Source organism: Rhipicephalus sanguineus, chromosome 10 (assembly GCF_013339695.2).
Source record: "Rhipicephalus sanguineus isolate Rsan-2018 chromosome 10, BIME_Rsan_1.4, whole genome shotgun sequence".
NCBI classification, from domain to species: Eukaryota; Metazoa; Arthropoda; class Arachnida; order Ixodida; family Ixodidae; genus Rhipicephalus; species Rhipicephalus sanguineus.
Genome location: NC_051185.1, coordinates 62072631 through 62087600, shown reverse-complemented (window position 1 = coordinate 62087600; position 14970 = coordinate 62072631). Strand labels below are relative to the sequence as shown.

Here is a 14970-nt window from a genome sequence, read left to right as displayed (position 1 = left end):
TTTCCTTATAAATTTGACCAACGCAGGTTTTTTTTAATATGTGCTCTAATGCTACCGAATTAAAACATCTAGGCGCCCTTGTTACGGCCCTAGCTTTACGCTGACGATGCTGCACGCCTCGCTCATGCGCGGAACAACGGACTGCGCAATGGGTAGTGCTCTTACGTACCGGATGGTGCTAGAGGCAGCGGTGGTTGGTTGCTTTGGTTATTTCATAATTTATGTGACAGATAGCTCAGCCTGCTTGCACAATCACTGCATTCGTTCTCCGCGTCATCGCATATTGGTAGCCTGTCATAGCTTCACATGGCCGTCTACCTGGCCTGCATCGTCCAGATATAGTGTCCCCTATGTCTGGGCCGTCCTCAGGCTGCCCTCGCGGACTTTTCAGATGTGCAGGCGTAAGTTGCCAGCAGAAACAATGCCGTGGTTGCGTTTAGGTGGCATTAAGTTACAATTTTAGATTTCGAAGGACCGAAAAGCTTTTTTTCTCAATTTTACAAAATTCCCAATTTAATGAAATAATTTGAGCACTGTCATCGATTTGTTGAATTGAGTTTCTGCTGTATAATAGTTGGAGCCACCCTATGGGAAGATTGTCTAGTCTCCAGCTTTTCTCGAAGCTACCCACGATAATCAAATCCAGTGTGCACTCGTACCTAGATTATCTAGTATAATGATTTGTCAGTGCTGTTGTGCGTAAATGTGTGCGGTTGGACAATTTCAGATTTTCTCTCGGCCCCGCATCAGTAGGGTTACTATATATGGCCCTCAATGTATGGTAACTCTGTGCACTCATACCACTGGCGTGGCCTTTGTCAATGCAGAGCAACAACCAGTATCGTGGCAGCTTTTTTCATGGCTGCCATGTTTTCTGTTTTGTGGCATTGCACATGCGCAGGGCTGGGCAAAGATACTTTGAAATTGTATTGCGATACGATACAAGATACTTGAGCAAGAAGTATTTGAAATACACATACAAGATACTGCGACAATAACTGTATCCGATACGATACTTTGCATTTGTATCTTAAGATACTTGGATAGATTTGCAAGTTTGTTATTATAGATCTATACCGGGTGATCAAAATGAACCTTGATGATTTTCTTACAATGCCTCCTCTGCAAATAAGTTGTGTGGTCAGGGGGACAGAGTGATATGGTAATTATCGTTGTCAGCCTCCCAGTTAAGATGCAACGATGGACTTTTTATTGGCTGCACTAAGCGGGCATGTTTGCATGTAAACGTTAGAGGCAGTCCCTTTTTTTACACAGATCAACTGAACAAATTCCTCTAGCATGTCCTTGCTCTGAGATATCCAGCTGCAAAGTTTAATTGTGGTTCTTGGGTACAGCGGGTATCGGCGCAAGGTTTCTCCGTGACGTGATGCGCAGTCATTCCTTGAAATCGCCACCTGGTTATAAAAGGGTAACCGTTATCTTTGCCTAAACAGTGCGCGAAACTTCTTCGGCACTTTGGGGCGTTGCTTTGTGCCAGTTTGTATACTGTCTTGTGTGTGTAATCATGCGAACCGCAATTAAACTTCGCGGCTGAATCTTCTTTCTAAAATCTTCAAGATGGTTCATAATGATTTCCATTAGTATAATTGAAACTCAATTTTGTTATGTTACGAAGTAGTAAGCAGAATTTTTGTTAGTGTATACTCCAGGCACCCCGATATTATTGTTGTGATAGCAATTATATGGACAGTCTCGGCTGGTTTTTGCCACCGCCTTCATGCACTGTATATGTATAAGTATGTATATATATATATATATATAAGTCCCAAAGAAAAATAATTCAGAAAAATGCTTCCGATGCGTGGAATCGAACCAACGACCTCTCGCACCGCAGCGCGTGGCGCTAACCACTACGCCACAAAACGCAGATCCTTCAGGTAGCTAACAGCGAGCGTTATAAACACACCCTTTACCTCTGGCAGGACTCGGAGACGGCAGGCGCTTATAAGCATTTCTTTATTACCAGCAAGATGGCGCGAGGAGCGCAACGGGCACATTTAAACGTCGTCGGCCAGCTCGCTCGCTTCTTCTAATATTTGCGCAGGGAAAACCTTGCCCATCCGCTGTCTGCTCACGCGGTAATTGCTGCCGGGGAGAGATGTTTCTGCAGTGTAGCAGCACATCTATCACGAGTCGCTTTTCTTGCTATCGCATTCATTGCTTCGCCCTTGCGGCGAAACTGTGACTTTTTGTGCGTCTGTCCTCAACATAGCCTTGACATAGCAATAAACTTTAGTGGAATATAAATAATCAAACATCAGCAGAAATGGCGCAGAGAGTTAAAAGTCAGCATGAAGCTGAGAGTTTATTTCAGCATCACGTTACAAAAGACCTATTGCTGCAAACAGACGGTAAAAAAATAGGGGGACCTGAGTAATATTTGTCATTCAAAAGAAGGACAGCTGAAAAAAGCAATAATGATTTTAAAAACTATTTGAATAATGAAAGCGGGAAGAAAAAGATACGGTACACCAAGATATCTTCTGTTAGGTAAATGCTTCTTTTATTACATCTAGCATTGGTACCGCTGATGCATGTTAAAATCTCATTTGCATGTCACAATCACATCCACGAGATTCTTCAGATCGCTGATGTGTGAAAGCCACGAGACGCTAAGAAACCCCATTCTTCGATTCGTCAGAGATGATAACGAATCACCACGCAAGAAAAACTTCGATAACAACTCTACAGTGTCATCAAAATTTGTGCGAAAGGCGCCGCACGCATTGGACTACACAGTACGGCACTGACACAACTAAACAGGAAAAAAAATAAGGAAAACAAAAGGTCAGCACCGCGCAGACGTTCGCGCGCTTGATTTTGTCGAGATGGCGCAAGCGCCACCATATCACTCTGCTCCACTAATAGGGATGTGGAGACCTCATTGCCTGGCCTCACTTGAGGACTCTGGTGGAAAGATCAGAGAATGTCACTGCGTCTAGTTTTACTGAGGTGGCTTATAGTGGAAGCAGTGTCAGGATGAGAAGCTCAGTTCAGCCAGCGTTTGTTGTTTCGCACGGGGGTGTTGCGATGCGGTATCTTGTATCTTAAGATACACGATACATTATATAATGTATCGGAAATACAGATACCGATACACGTCTTGCGAGACGTATCGCAATACAGATATAAGATACCCAACGAGTATCTAAGGTAGTATCTGAGATACATGGATCTTCGATACTGCCCAGCACTGCACATGCGTTAGGTCTGAATGAATGGAGCAATGCCTTGTGCGACAGTTGACTATTATGTATTGGTTAAACAGAAGTCTATTCTATTGTCCAGTACCCAAAGCAAGTGGCTACACCCTATTTTTCACTTACGATGTTCGCTTGCAAGGTACTAGCCTTTTAGACGAGCTGACATCGTTTTTTCCTCAAGGTTGATAGCAGCATAACTGAGGAGGCCTTTTATTTCGTACTATCATGGCTGTCCGCCCACATGCTCGTTGCCACTCTGCCATGAGGCATGTGATTTGAAAGGTGTCTTGGCAAAAAAACGCATGTTTGGTAGTTTAATCATTCGGCCTCTGGTGCCTGCATTCTAGTTTTGAAGGGGCCCTGCAACACTTTTCCAAGTAATCTTCAAACGGCTTCATTAAAGCAGTGTATTGCCCAACAGATCAACTGCCTACAATTTTTTAGAATCCGCCAAGTACAAGCAGAGTTACAGGGATTTGTAGCATGCTGTAAGCGCATTCTCTCTTTTCTCGCCCCAATGCACGCACTAAGAGCTAAGCAGGGAGGGATGGCGTGGGGGAAAGAAGTTACATCACGTGCGCTTCATGACCTTAGCACTTTATTTTCTTGTTTTCTTCAAACGTGCAGCTAACTTTCAGCGGGATCGCGAGCTTGCACGTCGAACGCGTGGAGGCATCCCGTTGTGGCTGCATTACATATGCTGCTCACGATGCTCAAATCAGCCAATGGTTGTGAACATTGGGTTTATGGTGTGTTCATTTGGGTTTATGGTACCATTTGTCGAGAGAAGGGCGAGTGATTTCTAGCTGACTGTGAGAATTAATTGTGAATTCCAGGCCGTGTGCTGCGCTATAATGTTTGGCTCACATGCTCTCAGGAGCCTTGACTACCGATCGGCAGTTTTCTGACCATGCTCAAAAAATGTTGAAGGGCCCTTTAATTTATTCAATTAGACATCAAATTAAAAGCAGCATTACATTGAATTATCTGTTCACTTGGCTTGGATAAAAATTGGAATTGGCACTAAGTCGTGCAAAGCTTGGCACAGCAAAGCACGGGCCCATCGTCGCTCGTACTCCCCATCGACCAGCAAGTCTAGCTTCAAGATGCGCTGCTTCCTCCTCGGGAGTATGCAGCCAATCTATGCACAATACAGCAGAGGTGTGCGCGATGTCTTCGTCGGTGGGCGTGGCCTAACTACTGCGCATGCGCGGCTTGGCCAGGTGGTGCGGTATTTGGTCGCTAGATGACGCTATGCTTGCTTTTTCTTTCTTTCTTTTTTCTCTCCGTTTCGTTGATATTCTCTCTGCCTTTCTTTTCTTATCTTTCTATTTCTCTCTCATTGTGTGCTACACTTTACTCTTTCCTCACCTCCTTTCCCTCCTCCTCACGCTCACCTCCCTCTCCCACTTCTTTGCTACACTGTACCGTACAAGGCTATGCTATGCTCTGCTAGTGTGCCTGGATAGCCGAGTGGTTTGGACGCTTGCCTTCGGATCGAGGGTAAGAGGGTTCGAATCCTGCCTCATGAAGAATTTTCTCTTTCTTTATAACCTTCTTTCCCTCTCTCTGTTTGTCTGTTTTTTTCTTTCTCTCTCTCTGTGTGCTCGTTCTCAGGATTATTACAGGCCACGCCGTAGCGGTGGGTAGTGGGATCTGTCCGAATTCTGTGGCACATACCCGTTCATGATTACGTAGTTTTCAGGCACAGTCGCACACTTTACGCATAGCTAGAACATCTTTACTGTTAATATGTTTCCTTATATTGAGGTTGAAATATGTATTTTATGAACATCAAATTATAAGATAAGTACATCATAAGATAAGTACTCCATATATTGAGGTCTTACAATTTTAACAGTGAATCTGTTTAAGCTACCGGTAACTTGTGCTCTGTCGTGCAAAACTCCACAGGTGGGTATGCACCACAGGAATTGGACAAGTCCCACTACCGAGTACAGCAGGTGCGAGCGTTAAACGAAAGCTCTACTCGGTGAAGTGGAGCATGTAAAACGCATGGAAGAGAGAGAAAGAATGAAAAAGAGAAAATAAGAAGAGAAAAAGAAGGTGTAAAAAGAAAAAGAAAGAGAAAAATAGAGAGAAATAAAGGGAATACAGACAGACATAAAGAGATAGAAACACACGAAAAAGAGGAAAAAAAACAAAAAGCAAGACATAAAGAGAAACAAAGAAATGAGAGAAAGAGGTAGAAAGAAAGGGGAAGCGATAAATAGAGAGAAGAAGAAAGATAGAAAGATGAAGAAAGAAATGGGAACAGATTCAAAAGAGAGATAAGAAAAAAATAAAGAGACACAAGGAACGACACCCAGGTCCACCCTTCCTTCAGAATTTGCACCACTAATGCGAAACTGTCATAATTTTTTTTATCTGACAGCGCAGTATTTTGTGCTACCAAGACAACCTCAGCAAAAATACCAGCAGTCTTTTGTGCTGATGTAGATAACATTTCTGCTGCTGACTGAAAGCCACAATTCTAATTCCTGTCTGCACGGCAGTTTTTCAGATGGATTTGTTTCATATCTCTTACAGCGACGCTTAGTCCACCCTGTGCCGTCGTCATGGCAGTGGTGGTGGTGGTGGTGGTGGTGGTGGTGGTGGTGGTGGTGGTGGTGGTGGTGGTGGTGGTGGGTGGTGGTGGTGGTGGTGGAGGAGGAGGAGGAGGAGGAGGAACATTGCCGAAACTTGGTACCAAAATGTAATGCCTGACGAAAGGGGCTGCAGTTCCACTTTCCGACAGTTTTCACAGCATAGAACTCGCTAGAATTTTTGTGTCGCTTTGATCTCTTAACCCTTTCAGACACCACCTATGAAGAACTGTCTGTAAATCTGTAAATGCATGAAATCGATGCAACATTACTTCAAGGCACTCCATATTCTGTTGCAACAAAATAACATAATAATGAGTTAATTTATGTCTGTTATGGTAATTAATTCTAATACAGTTGTAATAAAATATCTATTTATTCTGAAGTCATTCATGCTCTGTTTTTGCTGCATTAATAGAATGAAATCTCAAGCTAGAATTATAGTGCAAAGTTGTTTTCAGTTATGTTCGTTTGGAGCAAAGAAAGATTATACTTTTGACGGGGCTTGCGGGAAGGGGCCCGTCGGGTGACTCGTCGAACAATGTAGTGCCTTCAGCAAACTAATCATATACAGCAGTACACTGCAAAATAAAGTTGAATAAAGATAAATTTATTATGGAGGAGGTTTATTCATTCCAAAGCACAGTGTATCTCGATCTTTATAATTTTCTAGTCGTTACAAATAGCAAAAACAAGTGGTGTACACAATTCACAGCGTGTCAAAGGGTTAGTCTTTGCCGTTTTTCAAGAAACATTCTGGTGCACTCCTGTTGTCATTTCACCGTGGCTCTAATGCCAAACCAGCATTTATTCATTCTAGTCAGCATGTTTTTTTGTACTATATTTGTGAAAAGAGCAATAAAGAATTACAAATCACCATTTTTTTATGCTGCAAAGTGGATTCCCAGGGGCTCTCGGCCAGTCCCGTAACTGCTGATATGACCGTAGTTATTTTGCTGTACATGTTCTCGCCAAATTCAGGTGCTTCAATTCATATCTTTCACTAGAGGCTCTCTTCAGTGGTGTATGTAGTTACTTGTAATTAGTTACTGAACAAGTAATTACTCAATTACAAAACTACCAAGAATTGTGATTTATCACAGTTAGTTTGTTAACTGCGGGTATTGCTAACATTAATGGCCAACGTTTGTGTGGGTGTACTGTGAGCATTTCTGCTCGCTTTAACAGTGATCTTTGTCTGCTTGCAGATGTGTCCATTGCTTCTATGGAGCACTAAGGAGAGTTATGCTGTGGACATTGCCAGAAATAAATCACATCAGCCTTTTCATAGAAACCTTTTGCTTATTTTCCCGGCTACGTTACAGTTTCAGATTTGAATTCGAGATTTTAACAGTGACATACCATATTTACTGGCTGCTGTCTCTATAATTGGTTATTTTGAAATGAGTAAAAGCAGATATTTGTTTTTGGATGTGTTAGTCTATTAATATTATAAAGAGGAGTATCTGATTCGATGAAGTATTCAAGTTTCAATCATCAACATTACAGCAGAAATTTTGTTACTCCATTACAGATTTAGCCCATCATCTCTTTTCTGTTCTTCTTTTGTGCTCTGGGGCCATTTTGACCACATTGCACCATTTACGATTTGATCAGTCTTTTTCGTAATAACTTTTCTATGTTGTATTTTGTTCGTTCATAAAAGTTCATATATCAGTCGGTGCATTTCGTGTTCTCATGATATGAATACATTGATGACTAATTTACCTGTACTGCTTTGTTAGCTCGTTGATTCATGCATAGCTCAATGCAAGATTTTGAAAGAGCTTCGACTGTTTAGGCATGCCGACATGCCTTTCCAAATGTGGCTTTAGAGTATAGCCGTAGTGTCCCTTCAGCATAATAAGTTATCCCTGTGTCTGCAGGAAAAAAGGGCAGTGTTGTACGAAAATATGGCGCAGAAATGTTTACTCAATGTTCCAATTCTTATATCTATGACCGCCGTGAAATGCGCCATTTCATTATTACTGGGTCGTAAGAAAACACTCCAATAGGTCCAGCAAAAAGTGTAAAAGGTTGGCCGTACCTAATTTCCTGAGCATATGAAGTGGCCATATTTGTTGAGCCACAGCTGCACCGCTTTGAAGAGTTCAACACAGAGTGTGGCACTGAAAAATTACCAGGCGCCCTGATTTGTTTGAGCATTTTCCTTAATATATGATAGAAGCGCTAAGAAGACAAGGAAGTGCACAACACGAGTGCATTCGCATCCCACATGCTCCTGCATTGCACGAAAGGAGATGTTTTACTATATAGTTTCTGAAAAGTACAAGTGCTCAAATTTTACCAGCTGCTGCAGCTTGTCTCAATAATAATGTTACTGGCTATGTGTAGATACGTATTGAAACCTAAAAGATCAATCCCACCAGTAACAAGAAATGTAGGCGATTACAAGTAATTTTTTATGTGCATGTGTTTTTGCTGCAAATGGTAGAATTTTGTGTAGGCATGCTGTGCATGTTCATGTTCAAGCCGTCTTTAACGGGGATTTCTGTGCTATTGCAGATGTGTCCATTCTATCGACACAGCATCGCGAAAGTTGCAAGTTTTGGACATTGCCATTGATGTGCTGTACTTTTCTTTGTTAGGACATTGAGATTGTGAAGGCAATGTGCAGTTGTTTACCAGCTGCTGCATGGGATTAGTTTCATTAAAACCAGTGCTATACGTTATTTTTTGGTACGGGTTACTTCATTGAAACTGGAAAGCAAAAATGTACTTATTGAAGTGTTTAGGTTCCAGTTATCAGCATAAAGAAATGATAACCATCTTTAAGAGTGTTGGTTCAGGTTAAGTTTGTAGTACTGAACGCTCTCATATTTGCAAATTGGTTTAACAGTGCACATGTTCACGAAAGTATAGCTGGGAGAAAAACAAAAATTGTGGGTAATTCCTGCTATGAATAGTTGTAGCACTTTGCTTTTCCACTACAACATGTTAACAATGCTTTTGAAATTGGTTTACAATGTAAATTTTTTCTTTCATTTTAGGCCCTGTCATTCATTGCGTTTCTGTTCTTGCGTTGTGCTTTCAAATCAACAGGTTATCAAACCCAACATGGTTGAACTAACTACATTTCTTTTTTTTTTAATAAAATGCCACTAGCTGAGAAACAATAATTTCCTATATGTAATTAAATGTGGCTTCATTCCCATTCACTATCACACATAGTGCTGTTTTCACGTGGATCAATATTTTTCTGTCACATCTTTCATGTTCTGTCCCGCCCACTTTGTTGTTGTTCTTTGTTGTTTATTATGTATTAGTGCTAGATTTAATGTGCCCATGACATGAGTACTGTGATGCCTAAAATGCCTGTAGAGCTTTAAGTTGATGAACTGGGCCACTTTAGTGATTACGTGGTTACGATGCATGGCTGCTGACCCAAAAGATTTGGGTTTGATCCCGGCCATCGCGTTTGTGTTTCGGTGAAAGTAATATGCATGAGGACTGTGTACTGTGCAATGTCAGTGCATGTTAAAGACCGCCCAGGAGGTTGCAACTATCTGGAATCTTTCGCTGTGTCGTCTCTCATAAGGCTCATTCACGCATGCGACTAGCACAGGGACGCGTGACTAAGTTAATTGCTATTGGCTGCTTTTGTTCCAAAGCAACCACTTTGCTTAGTTGCTCGCTGCTCAATTTTTCAGTCATGCGACTGCAGTCGCAAACCTCTGAACCATATGCCCAGAAATAGGATGTCAGCTTATCTTACGGGGCAATGGCAATGGGAGGGGATGTGAATTCGTGGTGGTGGTGGCAGGTATATGTCACTTTGCAGGTGTGAACATCAGTCATGTTGAGTCACTTTTTGGTCAACAGTCGCAAATGGTCATGCAGCCAGTGCTGGTCACAGATGTGAATGAGCGTCTAGCCCGAGTAGCTTTGAGTAGCTTTGAGACGTTAAACCCCGTAGAACAACCACCAACCAAGTTAATGGGCACATTATGCACTGCAACACGTTAAATGTATGCTGATCATTTAGGCATCTCAATACGGCCATTGCAACATGGCTTCAGTGTATAGCCATTGTGTTCACACAGGATAGTGAATTTTCTAGTGATGAAAATATTGGCTCCGTGTGTTCTGACTGAAATGTTGCTTGAACAGTAAGTCACTTATAGTATTCCATTGTGTCAGTATGCTTTCACTAAAACAGTGTAAAAGCATTTAGAGGAAATCTGTAAACTCTGCCAATACATATAGAGCAACAGTTCTTGTTATAGCTCTTACATATGGCTGTATTTTCTCTACCAGAAACTTTGATCGTATTCTAACTGTTGTAACTTTGTTCTGTCTTTCTTTTTCAGATTTTGCACTCTGTGGCATATAACTTCTTTGTCACATTTTACTTCGTATCCTTCATGTGGTCAAATGTCGTGATGCTTTTTCCATGCGTCATTGTTTAGACACTTCTGTGCGAAAAAGTATAAGTTTTGTGTTTTGGTGCTTAATCTACAGGCCTGTGTAAAAATAATTTTTTCTGTTTAAGAGAGTGTCGTATCAGAACTGCATCCAAAACATTCCCCTCTGTATTGGCAGCACGTGTTTGCATATATCAAGCATAGTACTTATGTTGAGATGAGAACTTGTGTGAGACATGTACAGGATCAGTCTACTATCCACTGCAGTAACATGTGGCTCATTGGACTAAGGTTGTCATCTACTTCACAAAGAAGTACAGCAACCCTTGATTGTCTAGTGCTACAGTCCAGTTTCATGTAGCGTGTGACACTCTATTTGCATTGCCTTCCTGTGCTCCCTACTGCTTTGCAGACTCCTCGTCTCCGGCGTCCGAGGAGCAGTACCATGTCACTTGTGTCCATACAAGGCGCGCGGCACCGCATTCCTGCCGGCATTGCACTTACGTGACCAAGTTCAGAAGCATGATGAAAAGGCACCTTTGTAAACACACGATGAGCGCTCCTTCCAGTGGCACCTCTGCCCAGCTGCATTCTCTCAGAACTCTCATCTCAAAGGGCACATTAGCACCCTCACAGGAGAGCGTCCCTTTTCCTGTGACAACTGCAGTGCATCCTTTTCACGGAAACATCACCTCAACGACCACGTGCGCACCCACACGGGGGAGCGCCCTTTTTCTTGTGACCACTGCAGTGCATCCAAATTGACTATAGATGCTATCGATAGTCAATTTACCGATAGTTCTGCATCACTACTTCTAGCTCATCATTTGACATAGTGAGGTTCTGTTAAATTTGGCTTTTTTTTCCTTTGCTCAGACTATCATTACTGTTGCTCATAAAGTACAACTTTGGAGTTGCCGTGTAGCTAAGCAACTTTGTGTGTGGCCAGAATTGTGGCGACCACACTGTCGTGAGCAATATGTAAATGTGTATGCTGTTTCCACTTGCAATAATCATGGGATGATGGGTGTTTTCGTTGTTTGTTAGCCTATGTCGAGTTGCTTAAAATATTTGATATTTAGGGTTGCTATGAAAACAAGAGAAGTCGTGGCATTTTATCATTTTAGATATGCTGTTGTGTGCTGCTTCTTCACAGTGGCATTTAGCATTGCATTTATGCTTACTGATTACACTGTCCTGTCATCAAGGTGTGACTTTGCATATTTTTTATTATGCTGTTTAGAGAAGATGCAGTCATACTAGGGTGCTTTAGATGCTGCACGAAGTTTGAATTTTTTTGGATGCAAAGAAGGATTTCTTTTATTGAGCTGCAAGTGGACTGTACATGGAATGTACATGATTTCACATTTTTCAACTTAGTTCTTTGAACTGCACATGTTTCACATTGCAATTTTCTTCTTTTCATTTACTGTTGTTACCGTAGTAGGCGACAGACTGCCTAAAATCATTTTTTTGTTTTCTGGAAGATCCAGTATTCATGTCGGCAAACATGTTTTTTTCTATGTATGTTCTGCGAGGGTGTAACGAAAGTGTGGTTTTTATGCGACGTTTGTAGGCACCATCATTTGCTTCACTCATATGTCTATATAACAACATAGAAGGGATATAATAAATGTTATTTTTTAGTTGCCTTATTGCTCCATTGTCTAATGCATCGTGTTTTAGTCCATTTTACTGAGCCTTTAGCTATAACAGTAAAAAATAATATGGGGCACACGCCCCCATTTTGCCCTTGTATATAACGTAATTTGAATCTGTATGTGGATACAGATTCTTAACTACGGTAAGATTTTTAACTGACTTAACTAAGGTCAGCGAAGTTTAAAGAAGCTCATGCGCTGTACAGTTTGGTCATATATCCACATTTGCCAAAAATTTCATATTTATGCGCCATTCACATGTCTAATTATTAAAGCAAAGATTGAAAATGAATTAAGGCACACCTTGGCTAACTGATCTGCGACATGTTAACACATCCTTTCTTTCTTAGCAGTAGCTCCTTGCTGCACTGTTTCAGCTTTCAACTGATTAACAAATTTTGGCGTAGGTTGTCTGTGAATCACTGAGAATTATAGACCACGCACCCAAAAAATGAACCCCATGAAAGCATGCAATGTTTAATAAAGACTTAGTAGCACATTTGGAAGTGGAATTGCAATGCCTTTTGCCACTTAATATGACAATTTGTGAAGGAGACTTCTCAGTCTTAGTTGAGTCATTTTTGTGAGGGTTGCTAGATTGTATCAATAATTTTCAGACAAAAAAAAGTGTCCATTGCATATGATATCCATTTACAGACGATATGCTGCGATGTAGAGCAGAACTCTTGCGAGACATGTACTGGGTCAATGCAGTGTAACCACTTCAATAACATGCTGTTTGTGTAGGCAATAATGCAGTTCACTTACCAGTGCAATAACCATTCTTGCTTGCCTGGTGCTGCAGTTGGATTTTATGTAGTGTATTATGCATGAATTGCATTGCTTTCCTCTGCTCCCTGTGGCTTTGCAGGTTCCTTCTCTTCGGCGTCCCAACAGCAGTACCATTCACTGGTGTCCGTACAAGGTGGACTGCACTTCCTGCCGGCAGTGCACCTATGTGACCAAGAACAGGAGTGACATGAAAAGACACCTTTGTAAACACACGGGCGAGCGCCCCTTCCCGTGCCACCTGTGCCCAGCTGCATTCTCTCGGAACACTCATCTCAAAGAGCACATTCGCACCCACACAGGAGAACGTCCCTTTTCCTGTGACCACTGCAATGTATCATTTGCGCAGAAGACGTACCTTATTAGTCACATTCGCATCCACACAGGAGAGCGTCCCTTTTCCTGTGACAACTGCAGTGCATCCTTTTCGCGGAAAGATAAGCTCAACGACCACATGCTCACCCACACAGGGGAGCGCCTCTTTTCTTGTGATAACTGCAGTGCATCCTTTTTGCGGAAACATCACCTCACGACCACATGCGCACCCACACAGGGGAATGCCCCTTTTCCTGTGTCCACTGCAGTGCATCCTTTTCGCATGAAAACAGCCTCACCCGCCACATGAGTCATTGTCTTGCTCGCAAGAAGCTCTAAAGGCTAGGAGCACGCAGGCTTTTTTTTATGGGCTGGATTGATTTCCTTATTGTGTACGTAAATTGTTTTTGAATGTATTTATATCTCTCAACTATCGAGTTTTTTTCACAATGTTGCTTACAGGGACATCCACAATTCTTTAAGAAATTTCTTAAGTGACTGTGGGTGACTTAAACACATGCCAATTATGTCAAAGGCTGGCTTACCTTGGATGTGAATTATGCAGTCCTGTGGTGCTGGGCTGAGCACAGGAAGGAAAATAAAGTATACTACTTTTTCCGTGATTACTTTGCTCATTCGTGTGAATCACTGTGCTCAATGTAACCTGAATCTTATTTATTTGCTTGCGTTCGCACCTTCAGTCCTCAAGGGTCCCTCCAAAACGATTCAAAAACATTTCTTATTTGTGAGTTGCGTAGACTAGTTCCCAGGCATAACTTTTGCATAGTTCAAAGCACCGACATCAGTAGATGTAATGTTTTTAACCATGCCATGAAATCACTGCATCGCTGGTGACCACATCAACACATATTGGTGCTGGCTATAACCGTTGAGAGTGTAAATGATGGAGAAGAGCGCAAGTGTTTGATTAGATCAATGTAACGTTACAAGTGATCGAGGCAATGCATCAAAAGAGATTATTATCTGGCTTTCTTTTGCATGCTTTTCCACTGAACACGAGATAGCTGTTGTTGGAAAAGATAAGAAAACACTACTACAAAGCAGGATAGAGGCGTTAGGTGCTGTTCTGCCTCTGGCTTTTTCCTTGCACGAGTCGGATAACCATACGAAATGTTTCTTTTGCTTCTTTCTCTTGGTTGTGTACGTTTGCGAGCTGCCTGATTTTGCACATATGGCACACTCTTGATTGTTGTTGAACTGGTGCCAGTTCGAGACTGCGGGTTCGAGAAATCTTAGTTTGCTGTACTTCTTATGCTGAGACAAACGGAGTGTGTCATTAAAAAAGAAAGCTGTGCAACTTGGGAACACAATAGCAGCACTGCCTGCTTTTTAGCCTGTGGCCTCTGAGCATAGAAAAATGCACACACAAATTTTGTCATTATGTGAAAGTTTTTCTTCTTGCCTGTGTACCCTCCTGAGCAGCCTCCGTTTGTGCGTGTTGTGCACTCGTGAGTGGTGTGGTGTTCGAGAGGTGAATATTTTCCACCTCAACGCATTGTCGTTGGCCTCGCCCTTTTTCTCGGGCAGTGGCGCGATCTTGTTTGTTACTGTGGCAATGGTGTGATCGCTGCACTGGGTGGAACAGGCAACAATGCAAGCTTCCCATACATGGGACTTTCTAACTCATTCCATTTGATGAGCCTTACAGCGCCAGTGGCAAGTGAAATGTGGTCATTTGACCCCCACGGAAATCGGGCTTAAATTAGGCGTTCTTATTCCTGTTGAATTTTCTAGGCTCTATAACTTCGGACTGCGGGCCCCTGTCACAGCCGTTCTTGCTGCATTAATATTTCCATTCTTCTGTCTATGCAATCCATTAGTAAAAAATGTGGGCTTGAATAGTGTTGGAGGTCCCCTTTAAGTAGGCATGCTTTACAAGACTGTCAAGTTGGCAGTGAGAAGCTGTGTGTAGTCTTTAAATATGTGCAAATAAGTACAGTGTGCATGGATTGTGGTTTCTTTACTAATA

The 14970-nt window shown here is 42.0% G+C and overlaps 1 protein-coding gene across 1 annotated transcript in view; it reads left to right on the top strand.

Moving 5' to 3' along the window:
• Window positions 1–14970, top strand: part of LOC119406426 (oocyte zinc finger protein XlCOF6.1-like) — a 252305-nt gene that overhangs the window by 4737 nt on the left and 232598 nt on the right. The gene's annotated exons all lie outside the window — the stretch shown is intronic.